The sequence below is a fragment of the Sphaerodactylus townsendi genome, unplaced genomic scaffold (assembly GCF_021028975.2).
Source record: "Sphaerodactylus townsendi isolate TG3544 unplaced genomic scaffold, MPM_Stown_v2.3 scaffold_18, whole genome shotgun sequence".
NCBI lineage: Eukaryota > Metazoa > Chordata > Lepidosauria > Squamata > Sphaerodactylidae > Sphaerodactylus > Sphaerodactylus townsendi.
This window is the reverse complement of record NW_025950341.1, coordinates 4,353,283-4,375,000: the sequence shown is the minus strand read 5'-3', so window position 1 is coordinate 4,375,000 and position 21,718 is coordinate 4,353,283. Positions and strand designations below refer to the sequence as shown.

The 21,718-nt window shown below is 93.7% G+C and overlaps 1 protein-coding gene across 3 annotated transcripts in view; it reads left to right on the top strand.

Moving 5' to 3' along the window:
- RASAL2 (RAS protein activator like 2) overlaps positions 1-21,718 on the top strand; it is a 319,429-nt gene that overhangs the window by 41,500 nt on the left and 256,211 nt on the right. The window lies entirely within an intron of this gene.

Here is a 21,718-nt window from a genome sequence, read left to right as displayed (position 1 = left end):
CCCACCCCCCCCCCCCCCCACCCCCCCCCCCCCCCACCCCCCCCCCCCCCCACCCCCCCCCCCCCCCACCCCCCCCCCCCCCCACCCCCCCCCCCCCCCACCCCCCCCCCCCCCCACCCCCCCCCCCCCCCACCCCCCCCCCCCCCCACCCCCCCCCCCCCCCACCCCCCCCCCCCCCCACCCCCCCCCCCCCCCACCCCCCCCCCCCCCCACCCCCCCCCCCCCCCACCCCCCCCCCCCCCCACCCCCCCCCCCCCCCACCCCCCCCCCCCCCCACCCCCCCCCCCCCCCACCCCCCCCCCCCCCCACCCCCCCCCCCCCCCACCCCCCCCCCCCCCCACCCCCCCCCCCCCCCACCCCCCCCCCCCCCCACCCCCCCCCCCCCCCACCCCCCCCCCCCCCCACCCCCCCCCCCCCCCACCCCCCCCCCCCCCCACCCCCCCCCCCCCCCACCCCCCCCCCCCCCCACCCCCCCCCCCCCCCACCCCCCCCCCCCCCCACCCCCCCCCCCCCCCACCCCCCCCCCCCCCCACCCCCCCCCCCCCCCACCCCCCCCCCCCCCCACCCCCCCCCCCCCCCACCCCCCCCCCCCCCCACCCCCCCCCCCCCCCACCCCCCCCCCCCCCCACCCCCCCCCCCCCCCACCCCCCCCCCCCCCCACCCCCCCCCCCCCCCACCCCCCCCCCCCCCCACCCCCCCCCCCCCCCACCCCCCCCCCCCCCCACCCCCCCCCCCCCCCACCCCCCCCCCCCCCCACCCCCCCCCCCCCCCACCCCCCCCCCCCCCCACCCCCCCCCCCCCCCACCCCCCCCCCCCCCCACCCCCCCCCCCCCCCACCCCCCCCCCCCCCCACCCCCCCCCCCCCCCACCCCCCCCCCCCCCCACCCCCCCCCCCCCCCACCCCCCCCCCCCCCCACCCCCCCCCCCCCCCACCCCCCCCCCCCCCCACCCCCCCCCCCCCCCACCCCCCCCCCCCCCCACCCCCCCCCCCCCCCACCCCCCCCCCCCCCCACCCCCCCCCCCCCCCACCCCCCCCCCCCCCCACCCCCCCCCCCCCCCACCCCCCCCCCCCCCCACCCCCCCCCCCCCCCACCCCCCCCCCCCCCCACCCCCCCCCCCCCCCACCCCCCCCCCCCCCCACCCCCCCCCCCCCCCACCCCCCCCCCCCCCCACCCCCCCCCCCCCCCACCCCCCCCCCCCCCCACCCCCCCCCCCCCCCACCCCCCCCCCCCCCCACCCCCCCCCCCCCCCACCCCCCCCCCCCCCCACCCCCCCCCCCCCCCACCCCCCCCCCCCCCCACCCCCCCCCCCCCCCACCCCCCCCCCCCCCCACCCCCCCCCCCCCCCACCCCCCCCCCCCCCCACCCCCCCCCCCCCCCACCCCCCCCCCCCCCCACCCCCCCCCCCCCCCACCCCCCCCCCCCCCCACCCCCCCCCCCCCCCACCCCCCCCCCCCCCCACCCCCCCCCCCCCCCACCCCCCCCCCCCCCCACCCCCCCCCCCCCCCACCCCCCCCCCCCCCCACCCCCCCCCCCCCCCACCCCCCCCCCCCCCCACCCCCCCCCCCCCCCACCCCCCCCCCCCCCCACCCCCCCCCCCCCCCACCCCCCCCCCCCCCCACCCCCCCCCCCCCCCACCCCCCCCCCCCCCCACCCCCCCCCCCCCCCACCCCCCCCCCCCCCCACCCCCCCCCCCCCCCACCCCCCCCCCCCCCCACCCCCCCCCCCCCCCACCCCCCCCCCCCCCCACCCCCCCCCCCCCCCACCCCCCCCCCCCCCCACCCCCCCCCCCCCCCACCCCCCCCCCCCCCCACCCCCCCCCCCCCCCACCCCCCCCCCCCCCCACCCCCCCCCCCCCCCACCCCCCCCCCCCCCCACCCCCCCCCCCCCCCACCCCCCCCCCCCCCCACCCCCCCCCCCCCCCACCCCCCCCCCCCCCCACCCCCCCCCCCCCCCACCCCCCCCCCCCCCCACCCCCCCCCCCCCCCACCCCCCCCCCCCCCCACCCCCCCCCCCCCCCACCCCCCCCCCCCCCCACCCCCCCCCCCCCCCACCCCCCCCCCCCCCCACCCCCCCCCCCCCCCACCCCCCCCCCCCCCCACCCCCCCCCCCCCCCACCCCCCCCCCCCCCCACCCCCCCCCCCCCCCACCCCCCCCCCCCCCCACCCCCCCCCCCCCCCACCCCCCCCCCCCCCCACCCCCCCCCCCCCCCACCCCCCCCCCCCCCCACCCCCCCCCCCCCCCACCCCCCCCCCCCCCCACCCCCCCCCCCCCCCACCCCCCCCCCCCCCCACCCCCCCCCCCCCCCACCCCCCCCCCCCCCCACCCCCCCCCCCCCCCACCCCCCCCCCCCCCCACCCCCCCCCCCCCCCACCCCCCCCCCCCCCCACCCCCCCCCCCCCCCACCCCCCCCCCCCCCCACCCCCCCCCCCCCCCACCCCCCCCCCCCCCCACCCCCCCCCCCCCCCACCCCCCCCCCCCCCCACCCCCCCCCCCCCCCACCCCCCCCCCCCCCCACCCCCCCCCCCCCCCACCCCCCCCCCCCCCCACCCCCCCCCCCCCCCACCCCCCCCCCCCCCCACCCCCCCCCCCCCCCACCCCCCCCCCCCCCCACCCCCCCCCCCCCCCACCCCCCCCCCCCCCCACCCCCCCCCCCCCCCACCCCCCCCCCCCCCCACCCCCCCCCCCCCCCACCCCCCCCCCCCCCCACCCCCCCCCCCCCCCACCCCCCCCCCCCCCCACCCCCCCCCCCCCCCACCCCCCCCCCCCCCCACCCCCCCCCCCCCCCACCCCCCCCCCCCCCCACCCCCCCCCCCCCCCACCCCCCCCCCCCCCCACCCCCCCCCCCCCCCACCCCCCCCCCCCCCCACCCCCCCCCCCCCCCACCCCCCCCCCCCCCCACCCCCCCCCCCCCCCACCCCCCCCCCCCCCCACCCCCCCCCCCCCCCACCCCCCCCCCCCCCCACCCCCCCCCCCCCCCACCCCCCCCCCCCCCCACCCCCCCCCCCCCCCACCCCCCCCCCCCCCCACCCCCCCCCCCCCCCACCCCCCCCCCCCCCCACCCCCCCCCCCCCCCACCCCCCCCCCCCCCCACCCCCCCCCCCCCCCACCCCCCCCCCCCCCCACCCCCCCCCCCCCCCACCCCCCCCCCCCCCCACCCCCCCCCCCCCCCACCCCCCCCCCCCCCCACCCCCCCCCCCCCCCACCCCCCCCCCCCCCCACCCCCCCCCCCCCCCACCCCCCCCCCCCCCCACCCCCCCCCCCCCCCACCCCCCCCCCCCCCCACCCCCCCCCCCCCCCACCCCCCCCCCCCCCCACCCCCCCCCCCCCCCACCCCCCCCCCCCCCCACCCCCCCCCCCCCCCACCCCCCCCCCCCCCCACCCCCCCCCCCCCCCACCCCCCCCCCCCCCCACCCCCCCCCCCCCCCACCCCCCCCCCCCCCCACCCCCCCCCCCCCCCACCCCCCCCCCCCCCCACCCCCCCCCCCCCCCACCCCCCCCCCCCCCCACCCCCCCCCCCCCCCACCCCCCCCCCCCCCCACCCCCCCCCCCCCCCACCCCCCCCCCCCCCCACCCCCCCCCCCCCCCACCCCCCCCCCCCCCCACCCCCCCCCCCCCCCACCCCCCCCCCCCCCCACCCCCCCCCCCCCCCACCCCCCCCCCCCCCCACCCCCCCCCCCCCCCACCCCCCCCCCCCCCCACCCCCCCCCCCCCCCACCCCCCCCCCCCCCCACCCCCCCCCCCCCCCACCCCCCCCCCCCCCCACCCCCCCCCCCCCCCACCCCCCCCCCCCCCCACCCCCCCCCCCCCCCACCCCCCCCCCCCCCCACCCCCCCCCCCCCCCACCCCCCCCCCCCCCCACCCCCCCCCCCCCCCACCCCCCCCCCCCCCCACCCCCCCCCCCCCCCACCCCCCCCCCCCCCCACCCCCCCCCCCCCCCACCCCCCCCCCCCCCCACCCCCCCCCCCCCCCACCCCCCCCCCCCCCCACCCCCCCCCCCCCCCACCCCCCCCCCCCCCCACCCCCCCCCCCCCCCACCCCCCCCCCCCCCCACCCCCCCCCCCCCCCACCCCCCCCCCCCCCCACCCCCCCCCCCCCCCACCCCCCCCCCCCCCCACCCCCCCCCCCCCCCACCCCCCCCCCCCCCCACCCCCCCCCCCCCCCACCCCCCCCCCCCCCCACCCCCCCCCCCCCCCACCCCCCCCCCCCCCCACCCCCCCCCCCCCCCACCCCCCCCCCCCCCCACCCCCCCCCCCCCCCACCCCCCCCCCCCCCCACCCCCCCCCCCCCCCACCCCCCCCCCCCCCCACCCCCCCCCCCCCCCACCCCCCCCCCCCCCCACCCCCCCCCCCCCCCACCCCCCCCCCCCCCCACCCCCCCCCCCCCCCACCCCCCCCCCCCCCCACCCCCCCCCCCCCCCACCCCCCCCCCCCCCCACCCCCCCCCCCCCCCACCCCCCCCCCCCCCCACCCCCCCCCCCCCCCACCCCCCCCCCCCCCCACCCCCCCCCCCCCCCACCCCCCCCCCCCCCCACCCCCCCCCCCCCCCACCCCCCCCCCCCCCCACCCCCCCCCCCCCCCACCCCCCCCCCCCCCCACCCCCCCCCCCCCCCACCCCCCCCCCCCCCCACCCCCCCCCCCCCCCACCCCCCCCCCCCCCCACCCCCCCCCCCCCCCACCCCCCCCCCCCCCCACCCCCCCCCCCCCCCACCCCCCCCCCCCCCCACCCCCCCCCCCCCCCACCCCCCCCCCCCCCCACCCCCCCCCCCCCCCACCCCCCCCCCCCCCCACCCCCCCCCCCCCCCACCCCCCCCCCCCCCCACCCCCCCCCCCCCCCACCCCCCCCCCCCCCCACCCCCCCCCCCCCCCACCCCCCCCCCCCCCCACCCCCCCCCCCCCCCACCCCCCCCCCCCCCCACCCCCCCCCCCCCCCACCCCCCCCCCCCCCCACCCCCCCCCCCCCCCACCCCCCCCCCCCCCCACCCCCCCCCCCCCCCACCCCCCCCCCCCCCCACCCCCCCCCCCCCCCACCCCCCCCCCCCCCCACCCCCCCCCCCCCCCACCCCCCCCCCCCCCCACCCCCCCCCCCCCCCACCCCCCCCCCCCCCCACCCCCCCCCCCCCCCACCCCCCCCCCCCCCCACCCCCCCCCCCCCCCACCCCCCCCCCCCCCCACCCCCCCCCCCCCCCACCCCCCCCCCCCCCCACCCCCCCCCCCCCCCACCCCCCCCCCCCCCCACCCCCCCCCCCCCCCACCCCCCCCCCCCCCCACCCCCCCCCCCCCCCACCCCCCCCCCCCCCCACCCCCCCCCCCCCCCACCCCCCCCCCCCCCCACCCCCCCCCCCCCCCACCCCCCCCCCCCCCCACCCCCCCCCCCCCCCACCCCCCCCCCCCCCCACCCCCCCCCCCCCCCACCCCCCCCCCCCCCCACCCCCCCCCCCCCCCACCCCCCCCCCCCCCCACCCCCCCCCCCCCCCACCCCCCCCCCCCCCCACCCCCCCCCCCCCCCACCCCCCCCCCCCCCCACCCCCCCCCCCCCCCACCCCCCCCCCCCCCCACCCCCCCCCCCCCCCACCCCCCCCCCCCCCCACCCCCCCCCCCCCCCACCCCCCCCCCCCCCCACCCCCCCCCCCCCCCACCCCCCCCCCCCCCCACCCCCCCCCCCCCCCACCCCCCCCCCCCCCCACCCCCCCCCCCCCCCACCCCCCCCCCCCCCCACCCCCCCCCCCCCCCACCCCCCCCCCCCCCCACCCCCCCCCCCCCCCACCCCCCCCCCCCCCCACCCCCCCCCCCCCCCACCCCCCCCCCCCCCCACCCCCCCCCCCCCCCACCCCCCCCCCCCCCCACCCCCCCCCCCCCCCACCCCCCCCCCCCCCCACCCCCCCCCCCCCCCACCCCCCCCCCCCCCCACCCCCCCCCCCCCCCACCCCCCCCCCCCCCCACCCCCCCCCCCCCCCACCCCCCCCCCCCCCCACCCCCCCCCCCCCCCACCCCCCCCCCCCCCCACCCCCCCCCCCCCCCACCCCCCCCCCCCCCCACCCCCCCCCCCCCCCACCCCCCCCCCCCCCCACCCCCCCCCCCCCCCACCCCCCCCCCCCCCCACCCCCCCCCCCCCCCACCCCCCCCCCCCCCCACCCCCCCCCCCCCCCACCCCCCCCCCCCCCCACCCCCCCCCCCCCCCACCCCCCCCCCCCCCCACCCCCCCCCCCCCCCACCCCCCCCCCCCCCCACCCCCCCCCCCCCCCACCCCCCCCCCCCCCCACCCCCCCCCCCCCCCACCCCCCCCCCCCCCCACCCCCCCCCCCCCCCACCCCCCCCCCCCCCCACCCCCCCCCCCCCCCACCCCCCCCCCCCCCCACCCCCCCCCCCCCCCACCCCCCCCCCCCCCCACCCCCCCCCCCCCCCACCCCCCCCCCCCCCCACCCCCCCCCCCCCCCACCCCCCCCCCCCCCCACCCCCCCCCCCCCCCACCCCCCCCCCCCCCCACCCCCCCCCCCCCCCACCCCCCCCCCCCCCCACCCCCCCCCCCCCCCACCCCCCCCCCCCCCCACCCCCCCCCCCCCCCACCCCCCCCCCCCCCCACCCCCCCCCCCCCCCACCCCCCCCCCCCCCCACCCCCCCCCCCCCCCACCCCCCCCCCCCCCCACCCCCCCCCCCCCCCACCCCCCCCCCCCCCCACCCCCCCCCCCCCCCACCCCCCCCCCCCCCCACCCCCCCCCCCCCCCACCCCCCCCCCCCCCCACCCCCCCCCCCCCCCACCCCCCCCCCCCCCCACCCCCCCCCCCCCCCACCCCCCCCCCCCCCCACCCCCCCCCCCCCCCACCCCCCCCCCCCCCCACCCCCCCCCCCCCCCACCCCCCCCCCCCCCCACCCCCCCCCCCCCCCACCCCCCCCCCCCCCCACCCCCCCCCCCCCCCACCCCCCCCCCCCCCCACCCCCCCCCCCCCCCACCCCCCCCCCCCCCCACCCCCCCCCCCCCCCACCCCCCCCCCCCCCCACCCCCCCCCCCCCCCACCCCCCCCCCCCCCCACCCCCCCCCCCCCCCACCCCCCCCCCCCCCCACCCCCCCCCCCCCCCACCCCCCCCCCCCCCCACCCCCCCCCCCCCCCACCCCCCCCCCCCCCCACCCCCCCCCCCCCCCACCCCCCCCCCCCCCCACCCCCCCCCCCCCCCACCCCCCCCCCCCCCCACCCCCCCCCCCCCCCACCCCCCCCCCCCCCCACCCCCCCCCCCCCCCACCCCCCCCCCCCCCCACCCCCCCCCCCCCCCACCCCCCCCCCCCCCCACCCCCCCCCCCCCCCACCCCCCCCCCCCCCCACCCCCCCCCCCCCCCACCCCCCCCCCCCCCCACCCCCCCCCCCCCCCACCCCCCCCCCCCCCCACCCCCCCCCCCCCCCACCCCCCCCCCCCCCCACCCCCCCCCCCCCCCACCCCCCCCCCCCCCCACCCCCCCCCCCCCCCACCCCCCCCCCCCCCCACCCCCCCCCCCCCCCACCCCCCCCCCCCCCCACCCCCCCCCCCCCCCACCCCCCCCCCCCCCCACCCCCCCCCCCCCCCACCCCCCCCCCCCCCCACCCCCCCCCCCCCCCACCCCCCCCCCCCCCCACCCCCCCCCCCCCCCACCCCCCCCCCCCCCCACCCCCCCCCCCCCCCACCCCCCCCCCCCCCCACCCCCCCCCCCCCCCACCCCCCCCCCCCCCCACCCCCCCCCCCCCCCACCCCCCCCCCCCCCCACCCCCCCCCCCCCCCACCCCCCCCCCCCCCCACCCCCCCCCCCCCCCACCCCCCCCCCCCCCCACCCCCCCCCCCCCCCACCCCCCCCCCCCCCCACCCCCCCCCCCCCCCACCCCCCCCCCCCCCCACCCCCCCCCCCCCCCACCCCCCCCCCCCCCCACCCCCCCCCCCCCCCACCCCCCCCCCCCCCCACCCCCCCCCCCCCCCACCCCCCCCCCCCCCCACCCCCCCCCCCCCCCACCCCCCCCCCCCCCCACCCCCCCCCCCCCCCACCCCCCCCCCCCCCCACCCCCCCCCCCCCCCACCCCCCCCCCCCCCCACCCCCCCCCCCCCCCACCCCCCCCCCCCCCCACCCCCCCCCCCCCCCACCCCCCCCCCCCCCCACCCCCCCCCCCCCCCACCCCCCCCCCCCCCCACCCCCCCCCCCCCCCACCCCCCCCCCCCCCCACCCCCCCCCCCCCCCACCCCCCCCCCCCCCCACCCCCCCCCCCCCCCACCCCCCCCCCCCCCCACCCCCCCCCCCCCCCACCCCCCCCCCCCCCCACCCCCCCCCCCCCCCACCCCCCCCCCCCCCCACCCCCCCCCCCCCCCACCCCCCCCCCCCCCCACCCCCCCCCCCCCCCACCCCCCCCCCCCCCCACCCCCCCCCCCCCCCACCCCCCCCCCCCCCCACCCCCCCCCCCCCCCACCCCCCCCCCCCCCCACCCCCCCCCCCCCCCACCCCCCCCCCCCCCCACCCCCCCCCCCCCCCACCCCCCCCCCCCCCCACCCCCCCCCCCCCCCACCCCCCCCCCCCCCCACCCCCCCCCCCCCCCACCCCCCCCCCCCCCCACCCCCCCCCCCCCCCACCCCCCCCCCCCCCCACCCCCCCCCCCCCCCACCCCCCCCCCCCCCCACCCCCCCCCCCCCCCACCCCCCCCCCCCCCCACCCCCCCCCCCCCCCACCCCCCCCCCCCCCCACCCCCCCCCCCCCCCACCCCCCCCCCCCCCCACCCCCCCCCCCCCCCACCCCCCCCCCCCCCCACCCCCCCCCCCCCCCACCCCCCCCCCCCCCCACCCCCCCCCCCCCCCACCCCCCCCCCCCCCCACCCCCCCCCCCCCCCACCCCCCCCCCCCCCCACCCCCCCCCCCCCCCACCCCCCCCCCCCCCCACCCCCCCCCCCCCCCACCCCCCCCCCCCCCCACCCCCCCCCCCCCCCACCCCCCCCCCCCCCCACCCCCCCCCCCCCCCACCCCCCCCCCCCCCCACCCCCCCCCCCCCCCACCCCCCCCCCCCCCCACCCCCCCCCCCCCCCACCCCCCCCCCCCCCCACCCCCCCCCCCCCCCACCCCCCCCCCCCCCCACCCCCCCCCCCCCCCACCCCCCCCCCCCCCCACCCCCCCCCCCCCCCACCCCCCCCCCCCCCCACCCCCCCCCCCCCCCACCCCCCCCCCCCCCCACCCCCCCCCCCCCCCACCCCCCCCCCCCCCCACCCCCCCCCCCCCCCACCCCCCCCCCCCCCCACCCCCCCCCCCCCCCACCCCCCCCCCCCCCCACCCCCCCCCCCCCCCACCCCCCCCCCCCCCCACCCCCCCCCCCCCCCACCCCCCCCCCCCCCCACCCCCCCCCCCCCCCACCCCCCCCCCCCCCCACCCCCCCCCCCCCCCACCCCCCCCCCCCCCCACCCCCCCCCCCCCCCACCCCCCCCCCCCCCCACCCCCCCCCCCCCCCACCCCCCCCCCCCCCCACCCCCCCCCCCCCCCACCCCCCCCCCCCCCCACCCCCCCCCCCCCCCACCCCCCCCCCCCCCCACCCCCCCCCCCCCCCACCCCCCCCCCCCCCCACCCCCCCCCCCCCCCACCCCCCCCCCCCCCCACCCCCCCCCCCCCCCACCCCCCCCCCCCCCCACCCCCCCCCCCCCCCACCCCCCCCCCCCCCCACCCCCCCCCCCCCCCACCCCCCCCCCCCCCCACCCCCCCCCCCCCCCACCCCCCCCCCCCCCCACCCCCCCCCCCCCCCACCCCCCCCCCCCCCCACCCCCCCCCCCCCCCACCCCCCCCCCCCCCCACCCCCCCCCCCCCCCACCCCCCCCCCCCCCCACCCCCCCCCCCCCCCACCCCCCCCCCCCCCCACCCCCCCCCCCCCCCACCCCCCCCCCCCCCCACCCCCCCCCCCCCCCACCCCCCCCCCCCCCCACCCCCCCCCCCCCCCACCCCCCCCCCCCCCCACCCCCCCCCCCCCCCACCCCCCCCCCCCCCCACCCCCCCCCCCCCCCACCCCCCCCCCCCCCCACCCCCCCCCCCCCCCACCCCCCCCCCCCCCCACCCCCCCCCCCCCCCACCCCCCCCCCCCCCCACCCCCCCCCCCCCCCACCCCCCCCCCCCCCCACCCCCCCCCCCCCCCACCCCCCCCCCCCCCCACCCCCCCCCCCCCCCACCCCCCCCCCCCCCCACCCCCCCCCCCCCCCACCCCCCCCCCCCCCCACCCCCCCCCCCCCCCACCCCCCCCCCCCCCCACCCCCCCCCCCCCCCACCCCCCCCCCCCCCCACCCCCCCCCCCCCCCACCCCCCCCCCCCCCCACCCCCCCCCCCCCCCACCCCCCCCCCCCCCCACCCCCCCCCCCCCCCACCCCCCCCCCCCCCCACCCCCCCCCCCCCCCACCCCCCCCCCCCCCCACCCCCCCCCCCCCCCACCCCCCCCCCCCCCCACCCCCCCCCCCCCCCACCCCCCCCCCCCCCCACCCCCCCCCCCCCCCACCCCCCCCCCCCCCCACCCCCCCCCCCCCCCACCCCCCCCCCCCCCCACCCCCCCCCCCCCCCACCCCCCCCCCCCCCCACCCCCCCCCCCCCCCACCCCCCCCCCCCCCCACCCCCCCCCCCCCCCACCCCCCCCCCCCCCCACCCCCCCCCCCCCCCACCCCCCCCCCCCCCCACCCCCCCCCCCCCCCACCCCCCCCCCCCCCCACCCCCCCCCCCCCCCACCCCCCCCCCCCCCCACCCCCCCCCCCCCCCACCCCCCCCCCCCCCCACCCCCCCCCCCCCCCACCCCCCCCCCCCCCCACCCCCCCCCCCCCCCACCCCCCCCCCCCCCCACCCCCCCCCCCCCCCACCCCCCCCCCCCCCCACCCCCCCCCCCCCCCACCCCCCCCCCCCCCCACCCCCCCCCCCCCCCACCCCCCCCCCCCCCCACCCCCCCCCCCCCCCACCCCCCCCCCCCCCCACCCCCCCCCCCCCCCACCCCCCCCCCCCCCCACCCCCCCCCCCCCCCACCCCCCCCCCCCCCCACCCCCCCCCCCCCCCACCCCCCCCCCCCCCCACCCCCCCCCCCCCCCACCCCCCCCCCCCCCCACCCCCCCCCCCCCCCACCCCCCCCCCCCCCCACCCCCCCCCCCCCCCACCCCCCCCCCCCCCCACCCCCCCCCCCCCCCACCCCCCCCCCCCCCCACCCCCCCCCCCCCCCACCCCCCCCCCCCCCCACCCCCCCCCCCCCCCACCCCCCCCCCCCCCCACCCCCCCCCCCCCCCACCCCCCCCCCCCCCCACCCCCCCCCCCCCCCACCCCCCCCCCCCCCCACCCCCCCCCCCCCCCACCCCCCCCCCCCCCCACCCCCCCCCCCCCCCACCCCCCCCCCCCCCCACCCCCCCCCCCCCCCACCCCCCCCCCCCCCCACCCCCCCCCCCCCCCACCCCCCCCCCCCCCCACCCCCCCCCCCCCCCACCCCCCCCCCCCCCCACCCCCCCCCCCCCCCACCCCCCCCCCCCCCCACCCCCCCCCCCCCCCACCCCCCCCCCCCCCCACCCCCCCCCCCCCCCACCCCCCCCCCCCCCCACCCCCCCCCCCCCCCACCCCCCCCCCCCCCCACCCCCCCCCCCCCCCACCCCCCCCCCCCCCCACCCCCCCCCCCCCCCACCCCCCCCCCCCCCCACCCCCCCCCCCCCCCACCCCCCCCCCCCCCCACCCCCCCCCCCCCCCACCCCCCCCCCCCCCCACCCCCCCCCCCCCCCACCCCCCCCCCCCCCCACCCCCCCCCCCCCCCACCCCCCCCCCCCCCCACCCCCCCCCCCCCCCACCCCCCCCCCCCCCCACCCCCCCCCCCCCCCACCCCCCCCCCCCCCCACCCCCCCCCCCCCCCACCCCCCCCCCCCCCCACCCCCCCCCCCCCCCACCCCCCCCCCCCCCCACCCCCCCCCCCCCCCACCCCCCCCCCCCCCCACCCCCCCCCCCCCCCACCCCCCCCCCCCCCCACCCCCCCCCCCCCCCACCCCCCCCCCCCCCCACCCCCCCCCCCCCCCACCCCCCCCCCCCCCCACCCCCCCCCCCCCCCACCCCCCCCCCCCCCCACCCCCCCCCCCCCCCACCCCCCCCCCCCCCCACCCCCCCCCCCCCCCACCCCCCCCCCCCCCCACCCCCCCCCCCCCCCACCCCCCCCCCCCCCCACCCCCCCCCCCCCCCACCCCCCCCCCCCCCCACCCCCCCCCCCCCCCACCCCCCCCCCCCCCCACCCCCCCCCCCCCCCACCCCCCCCCCCCCCCACCCCCCCCCCCCCCCACCCCCCCCCCCCCCCACCCCCCCCCCCCCCCACCCCCCCCCCCCCCCACCCCCCCCCCCCCCCACCCCCCCCCCCCCCCACCCCCCCCCCCCCCCACCCCCCCCCCCCCCCACCCCCCCCCCCCCCCACCCCCCCCCCCCCCCACCCCCCCCCCCCCCCACCCCCCCCCCCCCCCACCCCCCCCCCCCCCCACCCCCCCCCCCCCCCACCCCCCCCCCCCCCCACCCCCCCCCCCCCCCACCCCCCCCCCCCCCCACCCCCCCCCCCCCCCACCCCCCCCCCCCCCCACCCCCCCCCCCCCCCACCCCCCCCCCCCCCCACCCCCCCCCCCCCCCACCCCCCCCCCCCCCCACCCCCCCCCCCCCCCACCCCCCCCCCCCCCCACCCCCCCCCCCCCCCACCCCCCCCCCCCCCCACCCCCCCCCCCCCCCACCCCCCCCCCCCCCCACCCCCCCCCCCCCCCACCCCCCCCCCCCCCCACCCCCCCCCCCCCCCACCCCCCCCCCCCCCCACCCCCCCCCCCCCCCACCCCCCCCCCCCCCCACCCCCCCCCCCCCCCACCCCCCCCCCCCCCCACCCCCCCCCCCCCCCACCCCCCCCCCCCCCCACCCCCCCCCCCCCCCACCCCCCCCCCCCCCCACCCCCCCCCCCCCCCACCCCCCCCCCCCCCCACCCCCCCCCCCCCCCACCCCCCCCCCCCCCCACCCCCCCCCCCCCCCACCCCCCCCCCCCCCCACCCCCCCCCCCCCCCACCCCCCCCCCCCCCCACCCCCCCCCCCCCCCACCCCCCCCCCCCCCCACCCCCCCCCCCCCCCACCCCCCCCCCCCCCCACCCCCCCCCCCCCCCACCCCCCCCCCCCCCCACCCCCCCCCCCCCCCACCCCCCCCCCCCCCCACCCCCCCCCCCCCCCACCCCCCCCCCCCCCCACCCCCCCCCCCCCCCACCCCCCCCCCCCCCCACCCCCCCCCCCCCCCACCCCCCCCCCCCCCCACCCCCCCCCCCCCCCACCCCCCCCCCCCCCCACCCCCCCCCCCCCCCACCCCCCCCCCCCCCCACCCCCCCCCCCCCCCACCCCCCCCCCCCCCCACCCCCCCCCCCCCCCACCCCCCCCCCCCCCCACCCCCCCCCCCCCCCACCCCCCCCCCCCCCCACCCCCCCCCCCCCCCACCCCCCCCCCCCCCCACCCCCCCCCCCCCCCACCCCCCCCCCCCCCCACCCCCCCCCCCCCCCACCCCCCCCCCCCCCCACCCCCCCCCCCCCCCACCCCCCCCCCCCCCCACCCCCCCCCCCCCCCACCCCCCCCCCCCCCCACCCCCCCCCCCCCCCACCCCCCCCCCCCCCCACCCCCCCCCCCCCCCACCCCCCCCCCCCCCCACCCCCCCCCCCCCCCACCCCCCCCCCCCCCCACCCCCCCCCCCCCCCACCCCCCCCCCCCCCCACCCCCCCCCCCCCCCACCCCCCCCCCCCCCCACCCCCCCCCCCCCCCACCCCCCCCCCCCCCCACCCCCCCCCCCCCCCACCCCCCCCCCCCCCCACCCCCCCCCCCCCCCACCCCCCCCCCCCCCCACCCCCCCCCCCCCCCACCCCCCCCCCCCCCCACCCCCCCCCCCCCCCACCCCCCCCCCCCCCCACCCCCCCCCCCCCCCACCCCCCCCCCCCCCCACCCCCCCCCCCCCCCACCCCCCCCCCCCCCCACCCCCCCCCCCCCCCACCCCCCCCCCCCCCCACCCCCCCCCCCCCCCACCCCCCCCCCCCCCCACCCCCCCCCCCCCCCACCCCCCCCCCCCCCCACCCCCCCCCCCCCCCACCCCCCCCCCCCCCCACCCCCCCCCCCCCCCACCCCCCCCCCCCCCCACCCCCCCCCCCCCCCACCCCCCCCCCCCCCCACCCCCCCCCCCCCCCACCCCCCCCCCCCCCCACCCCCCCCCCCCCCCACCCCCCCCCCCCCCCACCCCCCCCCCCCCCCACCCCCCCCCCCCCCCACCCCCCCCCCCCCCCACCCCCCCCCCCCCCCACCCCCCCCCCCCCCCACCCCCCCCCCCCCCCACCCCCCCCCCCCCCCACCCCCCCCCCCCCCCACCCCCCCCCCCCCCCACCCCCCCCCCCCCCCACCCCCCCCCCCCCCCACCCCCCCCCCCCCCCACCCCCCCCCCCCCCCACCCCCCCCCCCCCCCACCCCCCCCCCCCCCCACCCCCCCCCCCCCCCACCCCCCCCCCCCCCCACCCCCCCCCCCCCCCACCCCCCCCCCCCCCCACCCCCCCCCCCCCCCACCCCCCCCCCCCCCCACCCCCCCCCCCCCCCACCCCCCCCCCCCCCCACCCCCCCCCCCCCCCACCCCCCCCCCCCCCCACCCCCCCCCCCCCCCACCCCCCCCCCCCCCCACCCCCCCCCCCCCCCACCCCCCCCCCCCCCCACCCCCCCCCCCCCCCACCCCCCCCCCCCCCCACCCCCCCCCCCCCCCACCCCCCCCCCCCCCCACCCCCCCCCCCCCCCACCCCCCCCCCCCCCCACCCCCCCCCCCCCCCACCCCCCCCCCCCCCCACCCCCCCCCCCCCCCACCCCCCCCCCCCCCCACCCCCCCCCCCCCCCACCCCCCCCCCCCCCCACCCCCCCCCCCCCCCACCCCCCCCCCCCCCCACCCCCCCCCCCCCCCACCCCCCCCCCCCCCCACCCCCCCCCCCCCCCACCCCCCCCCCCCCCCACCCCCCCCCCCCCCCACCCCCCCCCCCCCCCACCCCCCCCCCCCCCCACCCCCCCCCCCCCCCACCCCCCCCCCCCCCCACCCCCCCCCCCCCCCACCCCCCCCCCCCCCCACCCCCCCCCCCCCCCACCCCCCCCCCCCCCCACCCCCCCCCCCCCCCACCCCCCCCCCCCCCCACCCCCCCCCCCCCCCACCCCCCCCCCCCCCCACCCCCCCCCCCCCCCACCCCCCCCCCCCCCCACCCCCCCCCCCCCCCACCCCCCCCCCCCCCCACCCCCCCCCCCCCCCACCCCCCCCCCCCCCCACCCCCCCCCCCCCCCACCCCCCCCCCCCCCCACCCCCCCCCCCCCCCACCCCCCCCCCCCCCCACCCCCCCCCCCCCCCACCCCCCCCCCCCCCCACCCCCCCCCCCCCCCACCCCCCCCCCCCCCCACCCCCCCCCCCCCCCACCCCCCCCCCCCCCCACCCCCCCCCCCCCCCACCCCCCCCCCCCCCCACCCCCCCCCCCCCCCACCCCCCCCCCCCCCCACCCCCCCCCCCCCCCACCCCCCCCCCCCCCCACCCCCCCCCCCCCCCACCCCCCCCCCCCCCCACCCCCCCCCCCCCCCACCCCCCCCCCCCCCCACCCCCCCCCCCCCCCACCCCCCCCCCCCCCCACCCCCCCCCCCCCCCACCCCCCCCCCCCCCCACCCCCCCCCCCCCCCACCCCCCCCCCCCCCCACCCCCCCCCCCCCCCACCCCCCCCCCCCCCCACCCCCCCCCCCCCCCACCCCCCCCCCCCCCCACCCCCCCCCCCCCCCACCCCCCCCCCCCCCCACCCCCCCCCCCCCCCACCCCCCCCCCCCCCCACCCCCCCCCCCCCCCACCCCCCCCCCCCCCCACCCCCCCCCCCCCCCACCCCCCCCCCCCCCCACCCCCCCCCCCCCCCACCCCCCCCCCCCCCCACCCCCCCCCCCCCCCACCCCCCCCCCCCCCCACCCCCCCCCCCCCCCACCCCCCCCCCCCCCCACCCCCCCCCCCCCCCACCCCCCCCCCCCCCCACCCCCCCCCCCCCCCACCCCCCCCCCCCCCCACCCCCCCCCCCCCCCACCCCCCCCCCCCCCCACCCCCCCCCCCCCCCACCCCCCCCCCCCCCCACCCCCCCCCCCCCCCACCCCCCCCCCCCCCCACCCCCCCCCCCCCCCACCCCCCCCCCCCCCCACCCCCCCCCCCCCCCACCCCCCCCCCCCCCCACCCCCCCCCCCCCCCACCCCCCCCCCCCCCCACCCCCCCCCCCCCCCACCCCCCCCCCCCCCCACCCCCCCCCCCCCCCACCCCCCCCCCCCCCCACCCCCCCCCCCCCCCACCCCCCCCCCCCCCCACCCCCCCCCCCCCCCACCCCCCCCCCCCCCCACCCCCCCCCCCCCCCACCCCCCCCCCCCCCCACCCCCCCCCCCCCCCACCCCCCCCCCCCCCCACCCCCCCCCCCCCCCACCCCCCCCCCCCCCCACCCCCCCCCCCCCCCACCCCCCCCCCCCCCCACCCCCCCCCCCCCCCACCCCCCCCCCCCCCCACCCCCCCCCCCCCCCACCCCCCCCCCCCCCCACCCCCCCCCCCCCCCACCCCCCCCCCCCCCCACCCCCCCCCCCCCCCACCCCCCCCCCCCCCCACCCCCCCCCCCCCCCACCCCCCCCCCCCCCCACCCCCCCCCCCCCCCACCCCCCCCCCCCCCCACCCCCCCCCCCCCCCACCCCCCCCCCCCCCCACCCCCCCCCCCCCCCACCCCCCCCCCCCCCCACCCCCCCCCCCCCCCACCCCCCCCCCCCCCCACCCCCCCCCCCCCCCACCCCCCCCCCCCCCCACCCCCCCCCCCCCCCACCCCCCCCCCCCCCCACCCCCCCCCCCCCCCACCCCCCCCCCCCCCCACCCCCCCCCCCCCCCACCCCCCCCCCCCCCCACCCCCCCCCCCCCCCACCCCCCCCCCCCCCCACCCCCCCCCCCCCCCACCCCCCCCCCCCCCCACCCCCCCCCCCCCCCACCCCCCCCCCCCCCCACCCCCCCCCCCCCCCACCCCCCCCCCCCCCCACCCCCCCCCCCCCCCACCCCCCCCCCCCCCCACCCCCCCCCCCCCCCACCCCCCCCCCCCCCCACCCCCCCCCCCCCCCACCCCCCCCCCCCCCCACCCCCCCCCCCCCCCACCCCCCCCCCCCCCCACCCCCCCCCCCCCCCACCCCCCCCCCCCCCCACCCCCCCCCCCCCCCACCCCCCCCCCCCCCCACCCCCCCCCCCCCCCACCCCCCCCCCCCCCCACCCCCCCCCCCCCCCACCCCCCCCCCCCCCCACCCCCCCCCCCCCCCACCCCCCCCCCCCCCCACCCCCCCCCCCCCCCACCCCCCCCCCCCCCCACCCCCCCCCCCCCCCACCCCCCCCCCCCCCCACCCCCCCCCCCCCCCACCCCCCCCCCCCCCCACCCCCCCCCCCCCCCACCCCCCCCCCCCCCCACCCCCCCCCCCCCCCACCCCCCCCCCCCCCCACCCCCCCCCCCCCCCACCCCCCCCCCCCCCCACCCCCCCCCCCCCCCACCCCCCCCCCCCCCCACCCCCCCCCCCCCCCACCCCCCCCCCCCCCCACCCCCCCCCCCCCCCACCCCCCCCCCCCCCCACCCCCCCCCCCCCCCACCCCCCCCCCCCCCCACCCCCCCCCCCCCCCACCCCCCCCCCCCCCCACCCCCCCCCCCCCCCACCCCCCCCCCCCCCCACCCCCCCCCCCCCCCACCCCCCCCCCCCCCCACCCCCCCCCCCCCCCACCCCCCCCCCCCCCCACCCCCCCCCCCCCCCACCCCCCCCCCCCCCCACCCCCCCCCCCCCCCACCCCCCCCCCCCCCCACCCCCCCCCCCCCCCACCCCCCCCCCCCCCCACCCCCCCCCCCCCCCACCCCCCCCCCCCCCCACCCCCCCCCCCCCCCACCCCCCCCCCCCCCCACCCCCCCCCCCCCCCACCCCCCCCCCCCCCCACCCCCCCCCCCCCCCACCCCCCCCCCCCCCCACCCCCCCCCCCCCCCACCCCCCCCCCCCCCCACCCCCCCCCCCCCCCACCCCCCCCCCCCCCCACCCCCCCCCCCCCCCACCCCCCCCCCCCCCCACCCCCCCCCCCCCCCACCCCCCCCCCCCCCCACCCCCCCCCCCCCCCACCCCCCCCCCCCCCCACCCCCCCCCCCCCCCACCCCCCCCCCCCCCCACCCCCCCCCCCCCCCACCCCCCCCCCCCCCCACCCCCCCCCCCCCCCACCCCCCCCCCCCCCCACCCCCCCCCCCCCCCACCCCCCCCCCCCCCCACCCCCCCCCCCCCCCACCCCCCCCCCCCCCCACCCCCCCCCCCCCCCACCCCCCCCCCCCCCCACCCCCCCCCCCCCCCACCCCCCCCCCCCCCCACCCCCCCCCCCCCCCACCCCCCCCCCCCCCCACCCCCCCCCCCCCCCACCCCCCCCCCCCCCCACCCCCCCCCCCCCCCACCCCCCCCCCCCCCCACCCCCCCCCCCCCCCACCCCCCCCCCCCCCCACCCCCCCCCCCCCCCACCCCCCCCCCCCCCCACCCCCCCCCCCCCCCACCCCCCCCCCCCCCCACCCCCCCCCCCCCCCACCCCCCCCCCCCCCCACCCCCCCCCCCCCCCACCCCCCCCCCCCCCCACCCCCCCCCCCCCCCACCCCCCCCCCCCCCCACCCCCCCCCCCCCCCACCCCCCCCCCCCCCCACCCCCCCCCCCCCCCACCCCCCCCCCCCCCCACCCCCCCCCCCCCCCACCCCCCCCCCCCCCCACCCCCCCCCCCCCCCACCCCCCCCCCCCCCCACCCCCCCCCCCCCCCACCCCCCCCCCCCCCCACCCCCCCCCCCCCCCACCCCCCCCCCCCCCCACCCCCCCCCCCCCCCACCCCCCCCCCCCCCCACCCCCCCCCCCCCCCACCCCCCCCCCCCCCCACCCCCCCCCCCCCCCACCCCCCCCCCCCCCCACCCCCCCCCCCCCCCACCCCCCCCCCCCCCCACCCCCCCCCCCCCCCACCCCCCCCCCCCCCCACCCCCCCCCCCCCCCACCCCCCCCCCCCCCCACCCCCCCCCCCCCCCACCCCCCCCCCCCCCCACCCCCCCCCCCCCCCACCCCCCCCCCCCCCCACCCCCCCCCCCCCCCACCCCCCCCCCCCCCCACCCCCCCCCCCCCCCACCCCCCCCCCCCCCCACCCCCCCCCCCCCCCACCCCCCCCCCCCCCCACCCCCCCCCCCCCCCACCCCCCCCCCCCCCCACCCCCCCCCCCCCCCACCCCCCCCCCCCCCCACCCCCCCCCCCCCCCACCCCCCCCCCCCCCCACCCCCCCCCCCCCCCACCCCCCCCCCCCCCCACCCCCCCCCCCCCCCACCCCCCCCCCCCCCCACCCCCCCCCCCCCCCACCCCCCCCCCCCCCCACCCCCCCCCCCCCCCACCCCCCCCCCCCCCCACCCCCCCCCCCCCCCACCCCCCCCCCCCCCCACCCCCCCCCCCCCCCACCCCCCCCCCCCCCCACCCCCCCCCCCCCCCACCCCCCCCCCCCCCCACCCCCCCCCCCCCCCACCCCCCCCCCCCCCCACCCCCCCCCCCCCCCACCCCCCCCCCCCCCCACCCCCCCCCCCCCCCACCCCCCCCCCCCCCCACCCCCCCCCCCCCCCACCCCCCCCCCCCCCCACCCCCCCCCCCCCCCACCCCCCCCCCCCCCCACCCCCCCCCCCCCCCACCCCCCCCCCCCCCCACCCCCCCCCCCCCCCACCCCCCCCCCCCCCCACCCCCCCCCCCCCCCACCCCCCCCCCCCCCCACCCCCCCCCCCCCCCACCCCCCCCCCCCCCCACCCCCCCCCCCCCCCACCCCCCCCCCCCCCCACCCCCCCCCCCCCCCACCCCCCCCCCCCCCCACCCCCCCCCCCCCCCACCCCCCCCCCCCCCCACCCCCCCCCCCCCCCACCCCCCCCCCCCCCCACCCCCCCCCCCCCCCACCCCCCCCCCCCCCCACCCCCCCCCCCCCCCACCCCCCCCCCCCCCCACCCCCCCCCCCCCCCACCCCCCCCCCCCCCCACCCCCCCCCCCCCCCACCCCCCCCCCCCCCCACCCCCCCCCCCCCCCACCCCCCCCCCCCCCCACCCCCCCCCCCCCCCACCCCCCCCCCCCCCCACCCCCCCCCCCCCCCACCCCCCCCCCCCCCCACCCCCCCCCCCCCCCACCCCCCCCCCCCCCCACCCCCCCCCCCCCCCACCCCCCCCCCCCCCCACCCCCCCCCCCCCCCACCCCCCCCCCCCCCCACCCCCCCCCCCCCCCACCCCCCCCCCCCCCCACCCCCCCCCCCCCCCACCCCCCCCCCCCCCCACCCCCCCCCCCCCCCACCCCCCCCCCCCCCCACCCCCCCCCCCCCCCACCCCCCCCCCCCCCCACCCCCCCCCCCCCCCACCCCCCCCCCCCCCCACCCCCCCCCCCCCCCACCCCCCCCCCCCCCCACCCCCCCCCCCCCCCACCCCCCCCCCCCCCCACCCCCCCCCCCCCCCACCCCCCCCCCCCCCCACCCCCCCCCCCCCCCACCCCCCCCCCCCCCCACCCCCCCCCCCCCCCACCCCCCCCCCCCCCCACCCCCCCCCCCCCCCACCCCCCCCCCCCCCCACCCCCCCCCCCCCCCACCCCCCCCCCCCCCCACCCCCCCCCCCCCCCACCCCCCCCCCCCCCCACCCCCCCCCCCCCCCACCCCCCCCCCCCCCCACCCCCCCCCCCCCCCACCCCCCCCCCCCCCCACCCCCCCCCCCCCCCACCCCCCCCCCCCCCCACCCCCCCCCCCCCCCACCCCCCCCCCCCCCCACCCCCCCCCCCCCCCACCCCCCCCCCCCCCCACCCCCCCCCCCCCCCACCCCCCCCCCCCCCCACCCCCCCCCCCCCCCACCCCCCCCCCCCCCCACCCCCCCCCCCCCCCACCCCCCCCCCCCCCCACCCCCCCCCCCCCCCACCCCCCCCCCCCCCCACCCCCCCCCCCCCCCACCCCCCCCCCCCCCCACCCCCCCCCCCCCCCACCCCCCCCCCCCCCCACCCCCCCCCCCCCCCACCCCCCCCCCCCCCCACCCCCCCCCCCCCCCACCCCCCCCCCCCCCCACCCCCCCCCCCCCCCACCCCCCCCCCCCCCCACCCCCCCCCCCCCCCACCCCCCCCCCCCCCCACCCCCCCCCCCCCCCACCCCCCCCCCCCCCCACCCCCCCCCCCCCCCACCCCCCCCCCCCCCCACCCCCCCCCCCCCCCACCCCCCCCCCCCCCCACCCCCCCCCCCCCCCACCCCCCCCCCCCCCCACCCCCCCCCCCCCCCACCCCCCCCCCCCCCCACCCCCCCCCCCCCCCACCCCCCCCCCCCCCCACCCCCCCCCCCCCCCACCCCCCCCCCCCCCCACCCCCCCCCCCCCCCACCCCCCCCCCCCCCCACCCCCCCCCCCCCCCACCCCCCCCCCCCCCCACCCCCCCCCCCCCCCACCCCCCCCCCCCCCCACCCCCCCCCCCCCCCACCCCCCCCCCCCCCCACCCCCCCCCCCCCCCACCCCCCCCCCCCCCCACCCCCCCCCCCCCCCACCCCCCCCCCCCCCCACCCCCCCCCCCCCCCACCCCCCCCCCCCCCCACCCCCCCCCCCCCCCACCCCCCCCCCCCCCCACCCCCCCCCCCCCCCACCCCCCCCCCCCCCCACCCCCCCCCCCCCCCACCCCCCCCCCCCCCCACCCCCCCCCCCCCCCACC